The sequence below is a fragment of the Calliphora vicina genome, chromosome 1, assembly GCF_958450345.1.
Source record: "Calliphora vicina chromosome 1, idCalVici1.1, whole genome shotgun sequence".
In the NCBI taxonomy this organism is placed as follows: Eukaryota; Metazoa; Arthropoda; class Insecta; order Diptera; family Calliphoridae; genus Calliphora; species Calliphora vicina.
The window spans coordinates 151993521-152010504 of NC_088780.1; positions in this window are offsets into that span (position 1 = coordinate 151993521).

Sequence of the window (16984 nt, forward strand, 5' to 3'; positions counted from 1 at the left end):
TATTAGCAACCATTTTTTCAAATACGCGACTTTTTTTACACCATTTTTATATAACGCGGCAAAAAACAACAAGAAACAAAAAACTTAACAGATTTCATTTTGGAAAACTTTGTTAATTTTTATGAATTTTTTGTTATGTTTTGATTTCTTTTATGTATTAGAATATTTTGTTTTTTTAATTAGCATTTTTTCCTTAATTTTCAATAAGAAATAATTTTTTTAGTTGAGTTTTTTTACATTACTTTTGTTTCAAGTAAGTTTTTAAAAGTGCAAATAAAATAAGTTTATTTAAAGTATATATCGTCGACTTAAATGCAAACTACATTTTTATTGTTTTTACAGGATACGTTATAAAATCAATAATAATAGACAGCCCAATTATGAATAAAAATTCCCCGGGAGTTTTTCCCCTTTTTTCATTTTTCCTATTCAAATTCAATGGGAAAAAACTCCCGGGGAACAAACTCCCGCGGAATTTTTTATTCATAATTGGGCTGTCTATTATTGGGCTGAGAGTATTCTTGGCAATTGTTCAATGAATCAAAAACTCAATTTTTGTGTAGTAGGTGACGATATGTATGTATATCTGTGTTTTCTATTTAACGCGATTTTTAGGTCCCACTTTAATTTTTGTTATGTGACTGATGTATTGTTTTACGCGAAATAAAAAATTATTGGTCCCCCAAATGCATTTCGTTCTAAATTAGAACTCCGTTTTACACGAATTTGATTTTCACGCTATTTTTTGGGCCCAACAAACCGCGTAAATGGAGGCCTACCTGTACCCATCTCACGAAGGTGAAGTATATAAAAAAGTATAAAATAAGTGCCACCCTAATACATATATTATGTATTATGGGATGGGAAGATAGAGATTCCAATATATATTTATGCGTGTAAACGTATAGTTTTGCACTTGTATGTCTGTATGTCTGTATGTTCCATGGCATTTAATTGCATAATTGTGGTATTGTTTAACTTACTGCGGCTGCAATGGGAATTTTAACAGGTTGTTAGTTTATTGTCGACAGACAATTTAAATTTCATTACATTTTACTACTGCTACTTTTATAGCTATTGTGTAGATTGTATTAATGTGTCTGTATCTGTATGTGCGTGCAATTCTATTTATAAAAATATATTGCAATGTTTTTTTTTCTTCTTGCTGTCTGCACATGCTTATGGCAAAATACACTTTGAAAAATGTAATTGGTAACTTCAGTAATATGTAGATAAGTATTATAGTGAAAAAAATTTTATATCAAATATATAGAAAAATGTTGAACGATATCCGTCTGTCCGTGTGGCTGACTGGTAATCTGTCCATGTAAACTTTGTAAAAATTTTTTGTAAAAATTAAATAATTCTTAAATTTTTATATAAAAGAACCGTAATATCAACGTAATTATCGTTTAAACGAGATAAGTATGAAAGACGAAAATGGGTTAAAAAATTTTAAAGTTATCAAAAATTTCATAGGCCATTATCTCTCAGACAACTTGAATATGAAATGTGGGAAACAAATTAACATACGAGGGTCAAAACGTTCGTGGCTTTTTGTATAAAAAAAAAATATTTTTTAACATAGTCTCCTTTGAGCTCTATGAACTTTGTCCAAAGTGTCAATTTGTTTGTACCATCCAAAAGTAAGATCCAAAATAACATTTATTGAGGTCATCAAAATATGTATTTTTTGTTAGATGATTCCGTCGCACAGCGGGGCAGAATCGAATTTTTTTGGAAATATACCTGGCATTTCTAAACGGCTGGTCCGATCGGGATAAAATTTTACGTGGGCCAAGGACCATTCGAGTTTAAGTTATTAAAACGGGCCCTACAAATCAAATCCCATCTGATTTCAAAGATTTTAAAATTTTTGAGATATTGACTTGAATTTATTTTGTAAGACCAAAAATTAACTTATCTAAACAAAACAATATAGCTCGGAATAAATGTGGATCAAATTGTTCCTAATATTTGCAATCCTATTAAAATTTTTATATAAATTTTAGTTTTAGAAACTCAATGAATATGTAATATGTCATAAAATCTTTATTTATTAACGAAACGTTAACGTTTTTTATATTTGTCAAAAGGTCAAATGCAATCCCGCAATTCCTAAAAATTGGAGCGAAAATCCCAAAATTTGTATTTTTATACAATTTTACTTATAGGGTCCACATTACCTTCGGAGCTGGGAAAATACTACCGATAAATAGGGAACACATCAAGGTTTAAAAAGCTGCTTTTTGTTTTCTGATCCCAGCTTTTGGGATTTTAGAATAAAGTTGAATTTCTGATAAAAGATAGGTCAAATTCTGAAGGGCGTAGGGGCGACATATTTAAAAGATTTTATATGTTTTTTATACCAAAATGCTCTCCGTAAAGATACCTTACAGAAAAACATAAAATTGTTATATGTACTTAAAGAAAGTTTTTTTTTTAATACAAAAAGAGTTAAGTCACCTTTTCGCCCAAAAATCAACAAAAATCTACTATTTTTTTAATATTTAAAATTGAAAATCGTTTATTTTTGGACCCATAATGGCCTCAAATCTTTTATATATTATTACTAATTTAGTTGTCTAACTAACAAAATTCGAGTCCATTCGGTCCAAAATTACGTATATTTTTAAAAGAGCGGGCCGAGCGCTTTTCAAAAATATAAAAATCCCATTTTAATATCTTAAACTCGAATACTCCTTGGCTACGCTCGCGTCAAATGTTATCTCGATCGGACAAGCCGTTTAGAAATACCAGATTTATTTCCAAAAAATTTTGATTCTGCCCCACTGTGCGTCGTTGCAGTTAAATCTCTTTCCGCCGAGACATTTGTTCCGGTTTGGAAGAATATTTCATTTTACAATTTCATTTTACCAATGAAATTGATGGTGCAAAGTTCCCATAGTATTTATCAAGTGATGTTTTTTCCGAAAAAAGCATCAAATACAAACAAGCTGCGTATTGTTCAAATTTTGACAGAAGTTAATTGACAGATTATTGCTGACAGGAGCAGTGTTTCCTTTTCAGCTAAGAGCCGAATCCTTCAAAAAGTCGCGGAATTATTGATGTTGAAAAATAAAATATTTTTTTTATCCAAAAACCCGTGTTTCATTCAAAATGGCTTGGACTTTTTGACTTCCCTAGTGTTATATATATTTAGGCCGATTTTTATGAAACTCGAGAAATCATAAAATTCTACATTAACATTTACAGCGAACAAATTTTAATTAACCCTTAAGTGCACTTGAAACCATGAAGAACTCTTTCTGAAATACTACCAACTTATTACCCTATTCACCTAACGCAAATGGTAGCAATTGAAAACTTGCTGACTCTGGCATTATTGTCTATAGCAACTGTATGTGTTATTTGAACTATTTAAATTTTATAAAGTACAATTTTTTATGCCATCAAAATAAAGTAGGTATAAAAAAAAGCACAAAACGTTATGAAAAAAAATGTAAAAATTAAATTAAATTGTTAGTTTTGTAAGGGAAGCATATTTTATTAAAACAAACAAGGAGCCATTACACAAAATAATAAATTACAATGTAAAAATCATATTCATTTGAAATGTCATTAGCGGGATAAAAACAGCGACAGTTTTAAGTCATGTTAGTTGTTTTTTAACAAGGGGTTGTTGCACAAAAAAGCCAAACTGAATACAAATTGTATTGAAAATATATGACTATTTGTTGTTTTTTATTTTCATTTATTTTAATTATTTAATTGTAGGTTTTTGTTAAAACCACATGCAACTAAATATGACTGAAAGCGAGAAGACAATGTTTGGTTTATTATGGTAAATGTCATTATTTCTATTTTTACTAAATATAGTAGTTTAAATGCTGAGTTTGCTAATTTACAGATGAGATGTAGGAATACAAAAACATATGCTTGTTTGTAGTTATGTTTGCATTAAGCTAATATTTTGCTGAAACAAGCAAGTAATTTAAACATTTACATTTAGTTTTTATGGGCTTTTTTCAGAGATGTGAAATTTCAAACAGTTAAGAATATAAAAGCTGATATAACATTAATAAAACATTAACACTGTCTCTCATACAATAGTTTGACAACTGCACGCAGAGAAAAAATATAATTGGGCATGGTTACTGTAACCATTTAAATAGTGTTACAAGATTTTTAACAATATTATAGTCACAGTAACTATTTACATGATTGTGGTAACCATAATATGGTTAATTTACGATTCACATGATTGTATCAACCATATATATGGTTACAGTAAACAAATATGTATATGTTTGTGACAACCATTCATATGATGAATAATTTTATCATAATATGTTGTTCTCAGATTATGATAAGCCTTAAGCCGAGAGCAACATAATATGATATTAGTCACAGTAACCATTTACATGATTGTGGTAACCATAATATGGTTAATTTACGATTCACATGATTATAGCAACCACATATATGGTTACAGTAAACAAATATATGTTTGTGACAACCATTCATATGATGAAGGACTTATCTATTGCTATAAGTCCTTCATCATATGAATGGTTGTCACAAACATATATTTGTTTACTGTAACCATATATATGGTTGCTACAATCATGTGAATCGTAAATTAACCATATTATGGTTACCACAATCATGTAAATGATTACTGTGACTATAATATAGTTAAAAAACTTGTAACAATATTGAAATGATTACAGTAACCATGCCCAACTATATTTTTTCTCTGCGTATGGGAAGTTTTCGAAAATATTTCTAATAATGTCAATTTTGAAAGTGTTCTAATTTTATACCCTACACCCCCATAGTAGAGAGGGTGTTATGCGTTTGTGCTGATGTTTGTATGCCCAAAAATATTAGTCTAACAACCACCTTAAAGTATACCGATCGACTTGAATTACATTCTGAGTCGATTTAGCGATGTTCGCCTGGCTGACTGCCCATATAAACCTTCTGCGCAAAGTACAGATCACAATTTTGAAGATATTTGGATAAATCTTGGTACATAAGTTTTTTTCATCCCCATGCAAAAGCTTCAAATAGGTCTACTAGCTCACCTAGCCCCCATATAAATATCCTCTCGAAATAGGATTTTTTCGGTCACAAATGTCAGATTGTTTTCATATATTGCATAAAGCCGTTCTTGCGTGATCAAGATTGGGTAACGCTACGGGCCCTGATCATACTGATAATGATTTGCTCATTCTTTGCTATTGCAGCACAATTGAGAAGTGAGCACTTGATCATACGTTGTTAACAAAATATCTTTGTTTTCGCGTCAAAAAATAGTAAAAAAGGAAAATTTTTATGGTACAATATGAACTTTGTGAGATATTTCGAGTGCATACTTACTAGGGTATTCAATCGGTTAACAGTTAATCGGTTAACCGATTAATTTTGGTCGGTTAACTGTTCGAATAATTCAAAATTGCCGATTTTCAAATAACGAATAAACCGATTAATTTGTGTCGGTTAACCGATTAACCGAAATATCTTTTTTTTGCACTTTAACATATTTTTTTTTGTTTTTAATTTTCCATTTTAATTCAAATACAAATGTCTATGTAAAATTACATATTTTTTCGAACATTCAAGAAATATGTTTAGTGAGTATAATAACTGATATATTTAATTTACATGTAATTGTCGGATGAGAACATGATAATAGACGAAACTGGAGACACTACTGAAACGAGTTTTTATCAGAACTTATCGAAATTATTAAAATTATTTAAAATCTAAAAAGGTATAATGGAGGATTTTATATGCTTAGAAAAAACTAAACAAATTAATGAAAAATAGGATATTCTTTATCATGTCTTACTTTCGATTTCTGCAACATCTACAATCAGCGAGAGAGTTTTTTCCAAGTCGAGTTTTATTAAAACTAGAGAAAATAATTTACATTTTGGTTGAATTGTTATGTTTTGTTTATTTTTTATGTCTTTGTTTTTTTTATATCCTACACCAGCATAGTGGGGAGGGTATTATGCGTTTGTGCAGATGTTTATAATGCCCAAAAATATTAGTCTAACACCCATCTTAAAGTATACCGATCGACTTAGAATCACTTTCTGAGTCGATTAAACGATGTCCGTCCGTCTGGTTGGCTGGCTGGCTGTCCATGTAAACCTTGTGCGCAGAGTACAGGTCGCAATTTTGAAGATATTTCGATTAAATTTGGTACATATTATTTTTTCGGTCCAAGCCTATTGAAAATGGCTGAAATCGGTCCATTATTTCACCTAGCCCCCATACAAATGTCCTTCCGAAATTGGAGTTCATCGGTCATAAATGTTTAATTTATACATGTATCTCCACAAATTGCGCTCCAAATAAGTTTTATATATACAAAATTCATGTCACCAAATTTTGTTACGATCGCTCCATAATTAGTCATAACTCCCATATAGACCCGATTCCGAAAATCACTTTAACGTGCATAAATCGCTTAAAAATGTTGGTATACTCACAAAATTCAACATAGTAAACTTTCATAGAGACATAAATCACACGACCTAATTTCATGGTGATCGGTCCATAATTGGTCATAGCCCCCATATAAGGCCCACTTCCAAAAATCACTCAAAAATATAAATTATTGAAATTTTAAAAGAAAAATGTTTTTGCTCGTTTGCTTAGAGTTTGCTTAGTGTAGGGAAAGTATGGTCGGGCTTGACCGACCATACTTTCTTACTTATTATTAATAAAATACTTCAATAAGTACACAAAATTCGTGATTTAGTTTCAGTTTAACATTTAAATAGAAATTATTCGGTTAATCGAATAATTTAAAATTAACAGATTAAATTTAAACCCCGATTAATTATTTGTTCGATTAACCGATTAAACCAGAAACCCGATTACCCGGTAGTACTACCTACTACCTTTGGTAGTAGAGTCGAACCTGTCGAACTGTCATGACCATGTGTTTTTCGAAAAGTCTTCATTTGTTGCATAGTATAACACCGTGATACAATTTTAAATTTTTTTACAATTCAACATTTATAAAAATATTTATTTAATTTTTTATAAATTTGTACATCCTTGAAACTTTGAAGTCCTTTAAAAAGAAGAAAGGATCAGAAAATTAAAAACTGAGAACGCAGATTTACTATATACGATCTCCAGTTTCATGTGTATGTGGACTTGTTCAAGTCCAAAAAGTACTATCTAATATTTCTGTAATCTTAATTGCTGTATCGATAAAAGTATTTTTTTTAATGAACTTAATAATATGTTTTTTTCTGTTTAGGCTTAACTTTTAAAGCTATAAGAATGAAATTTAAGCATGTCTTAAAGTGTTTCAACATATATTTTTTTTAGAAAAATATATTGGAAATTCTCAAGGATTCTCAAGGACTTTTCGTCCTGAAAAGTAAAAATAAAAAAAGTATTTACTTCTAGAAAGTGTCCCCTTTCATTTGATATCCATATAAAGAAAAACTAATGAGCAGAACTATTTAAATAAATTTTAAGAAATGTATATATCCTTAAAACTTTGAAGTCCTTTAAAAAGGAGAAAATATCACAAAATGAAAAACTAAAAACGCAGTTCTACTATATATGACATAAGGTTTCATATGTATATGGTCCCATTCAAGTCCAATAATTGCTGTCGCACGGTGTAATTAGTCATAGATATAATATTAATACTACTTAAAATTATTGGTATCCAAATAAAGTTCAACATAAATAAGTTGCATATATCATGTCACCATGTCTCCAAATTGTTTGACGATCATCACATAATTAGTCATAGATCCCATATAAGGCTCCCTTCCGAATATGAATTAATGAAATTTTAAAAGAAAACTGTTTTTTTCATTCAGTGTAGGGTATTATATGGTCGGGCTTCACCAACTATACTTTCTAACTTGTTTTTTTATTGTTACTTTATGTAGTTTTTAAATAATTATATTAAAAATCATTTTCCTCTTTTACTCGGTTGTTATAACAAATTTTCCAAAACCCTTAGATTTATTACAATGCAATTCTTCGTTTTACTTTTTTTGATACACTTTCTCCAAACATTTTCAGGAAAATTATTTAATTACATACAAGTTTTTTTTACATAAAAACCTTAAATAATCTTTACCATTTTATGGATAAATCTCTATAAACGAGTATAATGAATAAAATTGCCGTAAATCTAAAACTTCAAGAGATTTTTTCTTTATTGTTTTTGTCTAATGTATAAATGTTGCTAAAGTCTTTATATAAATTGGTGCTCATAAAACCCAGGGACATATAGACAGGAAGGAGTAAAAGTATTTGGGAGAGAGGAAATAAAAATATATATGTATTTATAAAGATTTTCAACAATTTTTATGATAATAGTTTATGGCATAAACTATTTGCTGATAATTTTTGCTATAAACATACAGAAATACTATTTACTCGTATGTATTAGATTTCAGTAATCTCAACAAAAGGCTTGAATATAACAATTACAAACACCTGTAAAAACACACACACCCTGACACAATCAAAGTAATGTTTGGAATATAAAACATTTTTGATAGTAAAATCCTAAAATGTTGGTGTCTTTTCTCATCTTTTGTAGGAGCATACATTTTGCAGGCAGCCATAGCCAAGTAAATACACATATATGTATATGTAGTATAAAACAGACTATAAAATCTAATAAAAAATTATTCTAGCAAAGTATTGTACGAGTAAAATAGTGTTACTGAAAATAGTTATCTACTGCTATGGAGTGGTAGCAGAGTGATGAGGAAAAACAGAGTCATGTATAATTTCACTTTTATGTGAAGAAAAGTTACAGAGATTTATGGCAAGTCATAGTTATAATATGAAAGCTTAAACCATAAAAGATGGAATAGTATCCGTTTACCACTACACATACATATTTATGTATGTATTAGGGTAGCCCCTATCTTAAAATGTTCTCAGTCAATTAAAAACAAAATGCAGGAAATTTAAGCAAAATTGGATAACATTTAGATGTTGCAGATTTTAATTGAATTTTCGAGTTTTGGGTCAAAATAGAAATTAAAAACATGTAAGCAAGTATAGTCGGTCAAGACCGACCATATAATAACCTACACTGAGTCAATGAGCAAATTCTATTTTCTTTTAATATTTGAATAAAAATTTATTGATAAAGTGATTTTTGGAAGAGGACCTAATATGGGAGCTATGACCAATTATGGACCTATCGACATTAGGTCGCGTGATTTACTTCTCTATGAAACTCCTTTATGTTAAATTTTAGTTGGTACGGACTTCATTACTGATAGGAATTTAGTTTTGTTTAATTCACAGCTGACAAGAGACTTTTTATGTAGTAAAATCTAGTACATTAGTGAGCACCAGAACTTAGTGCTGTCTGGATTATTGGTGAGGTCACTTAGATGAGCACGCTGTGGCTGAGGCCACCAATTCTATCTTACTATGTGACGAAACAAGAAGACGATCGAAAGTAGTAGATATACTGATCGTTGGCTTGGTTCTCGGTCGAGGTTTATAGTGTGTGGAGTCAGAAACACATACTTTGACTTTTATCTACCGGAAACTTTTGAGATTATATGTCAGACTAGTTCACTAGGCCTGATGATGCTGCTTTGATAATAGTCCTGGACTTTGCTGATTGAATAGCTAGAATTGATCTGAGGAGTCTATGTATGAGAAGTTTCCAATTAACGCATTGACGAATTTTCTATTCAGTATTAACACAACCGTGAGGTTAGACCTTTGAGGCCGGTACCAATTTAATCTTAGACACGTTGTATATTTCGGATTATTTTTATATTGGTGGCTAGGTGATATAATCCACCGATTTTTATCTGTACTCCGCACTAGTTTGCATGGACACTCAGACAGACGTGATAACATCGTTAAATCGACTAAGAATGTTATTATGTTTTGGTGTGTTAGACTAAGTTTTTGGGGCGTTACAAACATCTGCACAAATGCATAATACCCTGTTCACTATAATGGTGTAGGGTATAATAATAAATGTAAAAACATTTCCAATTAAAAGTTACATAGTTATACAAAAGTGAAAGAAAACATGTAAGAAAGCTAATCTTATAATATAATCTTATTATACTTCAAAATACAAGTTTTAAATACTTTTAGGTAAAAAAATTTTTTTTTTCCAAAGTTGGTTTATTAATTTTTTGGAAATTTTTTTTTTGTCGAATTTTATGTATTTAAACTTTTTTTTTAATTTTTTTAAATTATAAAAAAAAATTTTTTTTTTTTTGGTGGAAAAAAAAATTTGGGTTAAAAAATATTTTTTCTGATTTTGACCCATTGTAGGTCCAACTTACTATGGTTTATATACGTCGTTGCTAAGGTCTTTGAAATATCTATCATTAGATATCCATATTGTCTATATTAATACCTTAGTAATCCAGATATAGTTCAAAAATTGAGATTGTCCTGGTTTTTTCCTCATATCTCAGCCATTTGTGGACCGATTTTTCTGATTTTAAATAGTAAACTTCTCGAAAGCATGTCTGACAGAAGATTATTGATGATTTGGATCCCGAAGATATCTGGGGTCTTCAGAAAATTGATTTCAACAGAAAGACAGACAGACGGACATGGCTTAATCGACTACACTATCTATAAGGATCCAGAATATATATACTTTATAGGGTAGGAAAATTATATTGTGGAAATTACAAACGGTATGACAAACTTATATATACCGTTCTCAGGAAGGTGAAGGGTATAAAAATATACAGGCGTTCTCATTTAGCCATTTAGTTTTGGTGAAGTCCATAGAGTAAGGAAATTCTTATAGTTGTTCTTGATCAAAAATAGGCAGAGTTTATATTTTTGGTGTAGCATACATAGAATTTTAACCTCTAAACATTTTAGAATTTGGGAGTATCGAAAATCCAAAAAGTGAAAAATAAGGACAACACTATTTTTCATAAGTCTGTTTGTTTGTATGTAAGAGTATTTTTAGAAGTTGTCTGTGAGAATTTTATAAGTGTTTGTTTAGGTGATTATCTATGTATGTATTTGTATGTGTGTTTATAATGTTACCTTTAATATATCTAAGAATGAATAAGCCTTTATACGATGATGATGAACAAATGTGTACTTTTGAAGGGAAGGTATTCCCAAAACTTGTTTTCTAATACCAATCGACTTATGATCACTTTCTAAAGTATAAAGAGTGAGTCAAAAAAAAACTTATACACACTATTCCAGCCAAAATTTATTCTTTGTCCAACAAATTTTTTTTTTTTAATCACGTTAGCTTTTAAAAATATGTTGATTCGGTGTTATTGACCGTATGTGTCAGTTGTGGATTCAAAATTTTAAATTTGTTGACAAAAATTTATTTTTTTTTAATCCCAATTCATCTATACTAAAAGACTTTCTGTTGCTGAAACCGAAAAAAAATATATATTTAATTGAATCATTCGGTTGGCAATAAATTGGGTTTCCCAGCGAATTTTTTTTCTCTGTAGAGAATAAACTTAATAATTAAACACCACCGATGGGAAGTTTCTTGTTTGTTTAAAAATATGCTGATTTACAAAAAGAACTTTTTTTGGAGCAAAGTTTTTTACATATGGGCAATTCCACGATAATCGCTACCACGACTGAAAACACAAAAACCCTTGAAACTTTTTTTGAAGATGATTTGAATAGAAGAAAATAATAAAATGTTACTATGTGAAAGTATTTAGATCATATTACAACATTTTAAAGACAAAAATAATAGTTTAAACTGATTATATTTAATTTTATTTTAATGTTTTAGGTATGTTTTAGGCTAAAATTGCGGCAAAAACTAGGCTCCCAATTAGCTTGTAGTATGAAATGAATTTGACTCTGATTGTTTTTTTGCTATTGTCAAATTGTTTATTGAAACCGAATATATATTTTCTATTCATTTTTCTAGTTTTTGTATACATATATTTACAGAATATATATTGTTTTAGAGAAAAATCTGTCACGTACGGTATTTCACGTTCGATATTAAATTTTATTTATTATAAAATCATCCAAAGATTGTTTTTATTTAAATATGATGGTATGTGAATAAGAAATATTTCGCTTAGTGTAAGAAATTAAAAGAAAACATAACGCCTCTCACGATTCGAATATTTTCGCATATTTCTACATGTACTTCAAAATGAGTTCCGTTTTATGTCGGGTACGATATACCCTTATTTCGCTCAATATTTTGGACAACAATATTTCGAAAGATCTTTTTATTATTTTAAAATATAGTACCCTCTGAATGGAACATAAAGACCAAATTATTTTTCAGATACTCTTATTTTTGCAAAATCTATTCCACTTTATAGGCGTACAAATGTCACGTACGATGATGTGGAATTGACCATATGTAAATATGAATGACTAGGACAATATTTTCATCATTTCCAAAAATTTTATTTAGAAACTTCTAAAATGCTAACATTGTTCTAACAAATTACCGAAATTTATCTAGTAAAACTTCCCTTTTGCTTTGAAGAATGACATCTACCAGCCTCATTTTGCCATAAAAAACAAAAAATTAAGCAGAACAAGTAAGAGTGCTATATTCGGCTGTGCCGAATCTTATATACCCTTCACCAAATTATACTTCAAAATTTTAAATATTTTTAGGAAAACAAAATTTAATTTTTTTTCCAGTTGTTTTTTGAATTTTTTGGAAAAAAAAATTTTTCGATTGTTATTTTAATTTTTTTTTTTAAATTTAAATTTTTTTTTTTTTTAAATTTAAAATTTTTTTTTTTTTAAATTTTAAAATTTTTTTTTTTTTAAATTTTAAAAAATTTTTTTTTTAAATTTAAAAATTTTTTTTTTTTAAATTTAAAAAATTTTTTTTTTGTTTTTTTAAAAAATTCGGGTTCAAAATTTTTTTCCCGATTTTGACCCATTGTAGGTCCAACTTACTATGGTCTTATATACATCGTTGCAAATGTCTTTGAAATATCTATCATTAGATATCCATATTGTCTATATTAATGTCTTAGTAATCCAGATATAGGTAAAAAAATAGGTCAAAAAACGAGGTTGTCTTGGTTTTTTCCTCATATCTCAGCCATTTGTGGACCGATTTTGCTGATTTTAAATAGCAAAATTCTCGAAAGCATGTCTGACAGAATTATTGAAGATTTGGATCCCGAAGATATCTGGGGTCTTCAGAAAACTGATTTCAACAGACAGACAGACAGACAGACAGTCGGACAGACAGACAGACAGACAGACAGACGGACATGGCTTAATCGACTCCGCTATCTATAAGGATCCAGAATATATATACTTTATAGGGTCGGAAATGAAAAATGTAGAAATTACAAACGGAATGACAAACTTATATATACCCTTCTCACGAAGGTGAAGGGTATAAAAAAGAAAACAAAATATGAGAAGACTTCCTCAGTATAGGAATTTATAGTGATACAAGGGTTTTTGAATTGGTGGTGGCTGCTTTTGAGCAACAAACATGAGATTTAATAAAATTTCCTTTACTTAAAGCAGAGGCAGGCATGATTAGTTTTATTTTTCTATTTTTTTTTTATTTTTGAATTTTGTTGTTTTCAACTTCATATGAACTAGTATTCAAGCGTATAATTGCCATTAAAGTGGTTTTACATTTGAGCAGAATAAAACAGAATCTTAAAGTGTTACTAAGCATTTTCTATTTGCTCTATACACAAACTATACCAACAAATATATCTATGTAGGAGTGTTAGCATGTATAGTATCGGTCTAAACATATTGGATAACATTTGTGTTATACAATTTTTTTCTAATTCCAAAGAAAATAAAGATTTTAGAAACACACTAAAATCGAAATTTATCCTCAGAATTATTAAAAAATTTAACATAAAGTAAAAAAGCCCACCCACTAATTGTCAATTTATATATTTTGGATCATATTAAGTCCCCCTAACTGTAACTTTCTACTACATTTACTATTTATACCCTACACCACTATAGTGGTGTAGCGTTTGTGCAGATGTTTGTAACGCCCAAAAATATTAGTCTAACCCACCTTAAATTATACCGATCGACTTAGAATCACGTTCTGAGTATATTTCGATATTTCGCTCAAATTTGGTACATATAATTTTTTCGGCCCAAGGACCAAGCCTCTTGAAACTGGCTAAAATCGGTCCATTATTTCACATAGCCCCCATACAAATGTCCATCCGAAGTTGGACTTTATCGGTCATAAATGTTTAATTTATATATATATCTCCACAAATTTCGCCCCAAATAAGTTTTATATATTCAAAATTCGTGCCACCAAATTTTGTTACGATCGGTCCATAATTAGTCATAGCTCCCATATAGACCCGCTTCCAAAAATCACTTTAAATTGCGTAAATCTCTTAAAAATGTTGTTATACACACAAAATTCACCATAAATAATTTTCATATAGACATAAATCACACGATCGGTCCATAATTGGTCACGGCTCCCATATAAGGCCCACTTCGCAAAATTTTTATTTGCAAATACCGAAATTTCTAAAACGGGGAATATGTGTTCTAAAAATTGATTTTTTTTTTTTTTGAAAAGTGCGTACTGTATTTAAATAACATATAGGGTTTCACAAATATGGAGCTTTTTTGTAGAACGATGCCTTGCGTTTTTAGAATTTTTTACTCAAACCTAAATTTTTTTAAAAAATTTGCCATTTTGGATAGGTCTGGTGGGTACTGTGTCCGCTTAAGTGAGCCAAATTTTATTTTACATGCTTTTGCATTAAATTCTCTTTCCGGATCATAATAAAAAATGTATATAGTCCACAAGAAATTTTTTTCTACAAACGAAAAAATATAGGGATCTTTTTGGAAAAACCGTAAAAAATACTGTCCTTTTTCAATGTTCCAACTTTGGATGGGTGTAACTCTTTATAGGGACGAGATAACTGTTAGCAAGTTTTTTTTTATTTTATTTAGAATTTTATCCTCAATATAAGGATTTTTTTTAAAAAAAATTTCGGCATTACATATCTAAAAGCCAAAAAAAAAGGTCGAGCAAAATTAAAAAAAAATAAATAAAACTAAATATCTCTTAAACAAAAAGAGATAAACTACATATGTAAACGTATTTTTTGTAGACCTTCTCAAGTACTATTTATATTTTACATTTCAGTTCAGTCGGAACGTGATCTCTTAAACTAAAAGAGATAACCTATACATGTATGCGTCTTTTTTGTAGACCTTCTCAAGGACCATTTATATTTTATATTTCAGCCCAGTCGGAACGATTTTCACCTCCAATAATTCCCTAGAGACCCCTACTCATGCAAAGCATTGTGTTGGAACTAGGAAAATATGTTATGGGAGGGAGGATAGAGGGAGTAGTGTTTGTGGACATTTGATTTGAATTTTCCTATATTGAAAGTGACAGGAAATACTTCAGGAGGAAGCTTATTCCACATACGGACAGTACGGCTAAAGAACGAATTTTCCCTGTAATGTGTTGTGCGATCTACTGTCCAGTCGACAACGAATTGATGTGCCCTTGCCGAAGAGCGTGTGTTGCGTAAAGATCTACGGGTTTCGGGAACAAGTTCCCTAATTTCAGCAGAGCACATACCATTGTAGTATCGGTAGAACAGTGAAACACAACCCACATTGCGACGATGTTCCAGTGAGTCAATAGAGCTGGATACCCTACTGTCACCGATAAACATCTTCGCCCTCTCCTGTACGCGGTCGAGTAACTCCAAAATAGACTTCGAAGCACCGGCCCACACATGAGAGTTGTATTCCATTTTAGGTCGGATATAAGTGGTGTAAATAGTAAGGAGATCAGATGGAGTGAAGTATTTCTTACACCGTTTTAGGCACTTGAATGCTTCTTTCGACACTCGAAAAATGTGTTTTGTCCAGCGGACATCGCACTGAATACTCATGCCTAGAACATCAAGAGCTTCTGATTCCTTAATATTTACACCACCCATAAAAACAGATGGAGCAACATGATCTCTAGTGCGTTTGTGGGTTAACATACAACATTGAGTCTTGCGCACATTAAAATCGACTCTATTCGCACAACCCCATTCAGAGATTGTCACAAGATCTTGGTTGAGCGTATCATTCATATTTTGCCTCATTGCCCCAATCTCCGACAGGCTTGGTCTATAATTGAATGCATATGAATGGCAAATGTTGCTGACATCTGCAAAAGAGTAGATAGGGTTGGAAGTTTGACGTAGAAGGTCGTTTATAAAGATAAGAAATAGAGTAGGAGAAAGGACGCAGCCTTGCGGTACCCCTGAATTGATCTTGAACTCGTTTGATGAAATTCCATCTATAACAACTCGTATAGTGCGATCTCTGAGAAAGCTCGATATAAATCGACAGAAGTTATTACCAACACCAAAAGCAATAAGTTTTGCTAAAAGCGCACCATGCCATACTCTATCAAATGCTTTAGAAATATCTAAAGCCACCACTTTACTTTCGCCAAAACGGTGTATGGAACGACATCATTTTTCCGATAGGAAGGCTAGCAAGTCTCCCGTAGAGCGTCCTCTACGAAAGCCATACTGCCGGTCGCTGAGTAAATTGTTGGACTCTAAATATTTCACAAGATGGTAGTTAACCATACTCTCCATAACTTTGGAAAGTGCAGAACAAATTACTATTGGGCGATAATTTTCAGGGTTGTTAGCCTCTCCCTTTTTAGGAATTGGCGTTACATTAGCAACCTTTCAACATACTGGAAATTTGCCGGCACGGTATAAAGTGCTGAAAAGGTTAGCTAATGGACGAGCTAGCGTCGAAGAACACTGCTTCAAGACCAGCGCTGGTATACCATCAGGCCCAGGAGACTTATTTATGTTGAAATCCGCAGTCCATACACATAGCAATAGAGTTTTGTCCAATGTGTTTTGACCGACACTGTAGATACTTAAGTATAGTAAACTTTAAATATTTGTATGTATAAAATGTAGGAGTATTAGAGCTGCTAGTGCAAATAGTGACAAAAACTCAGCAAAAAAAACAACAACATTATCATTAT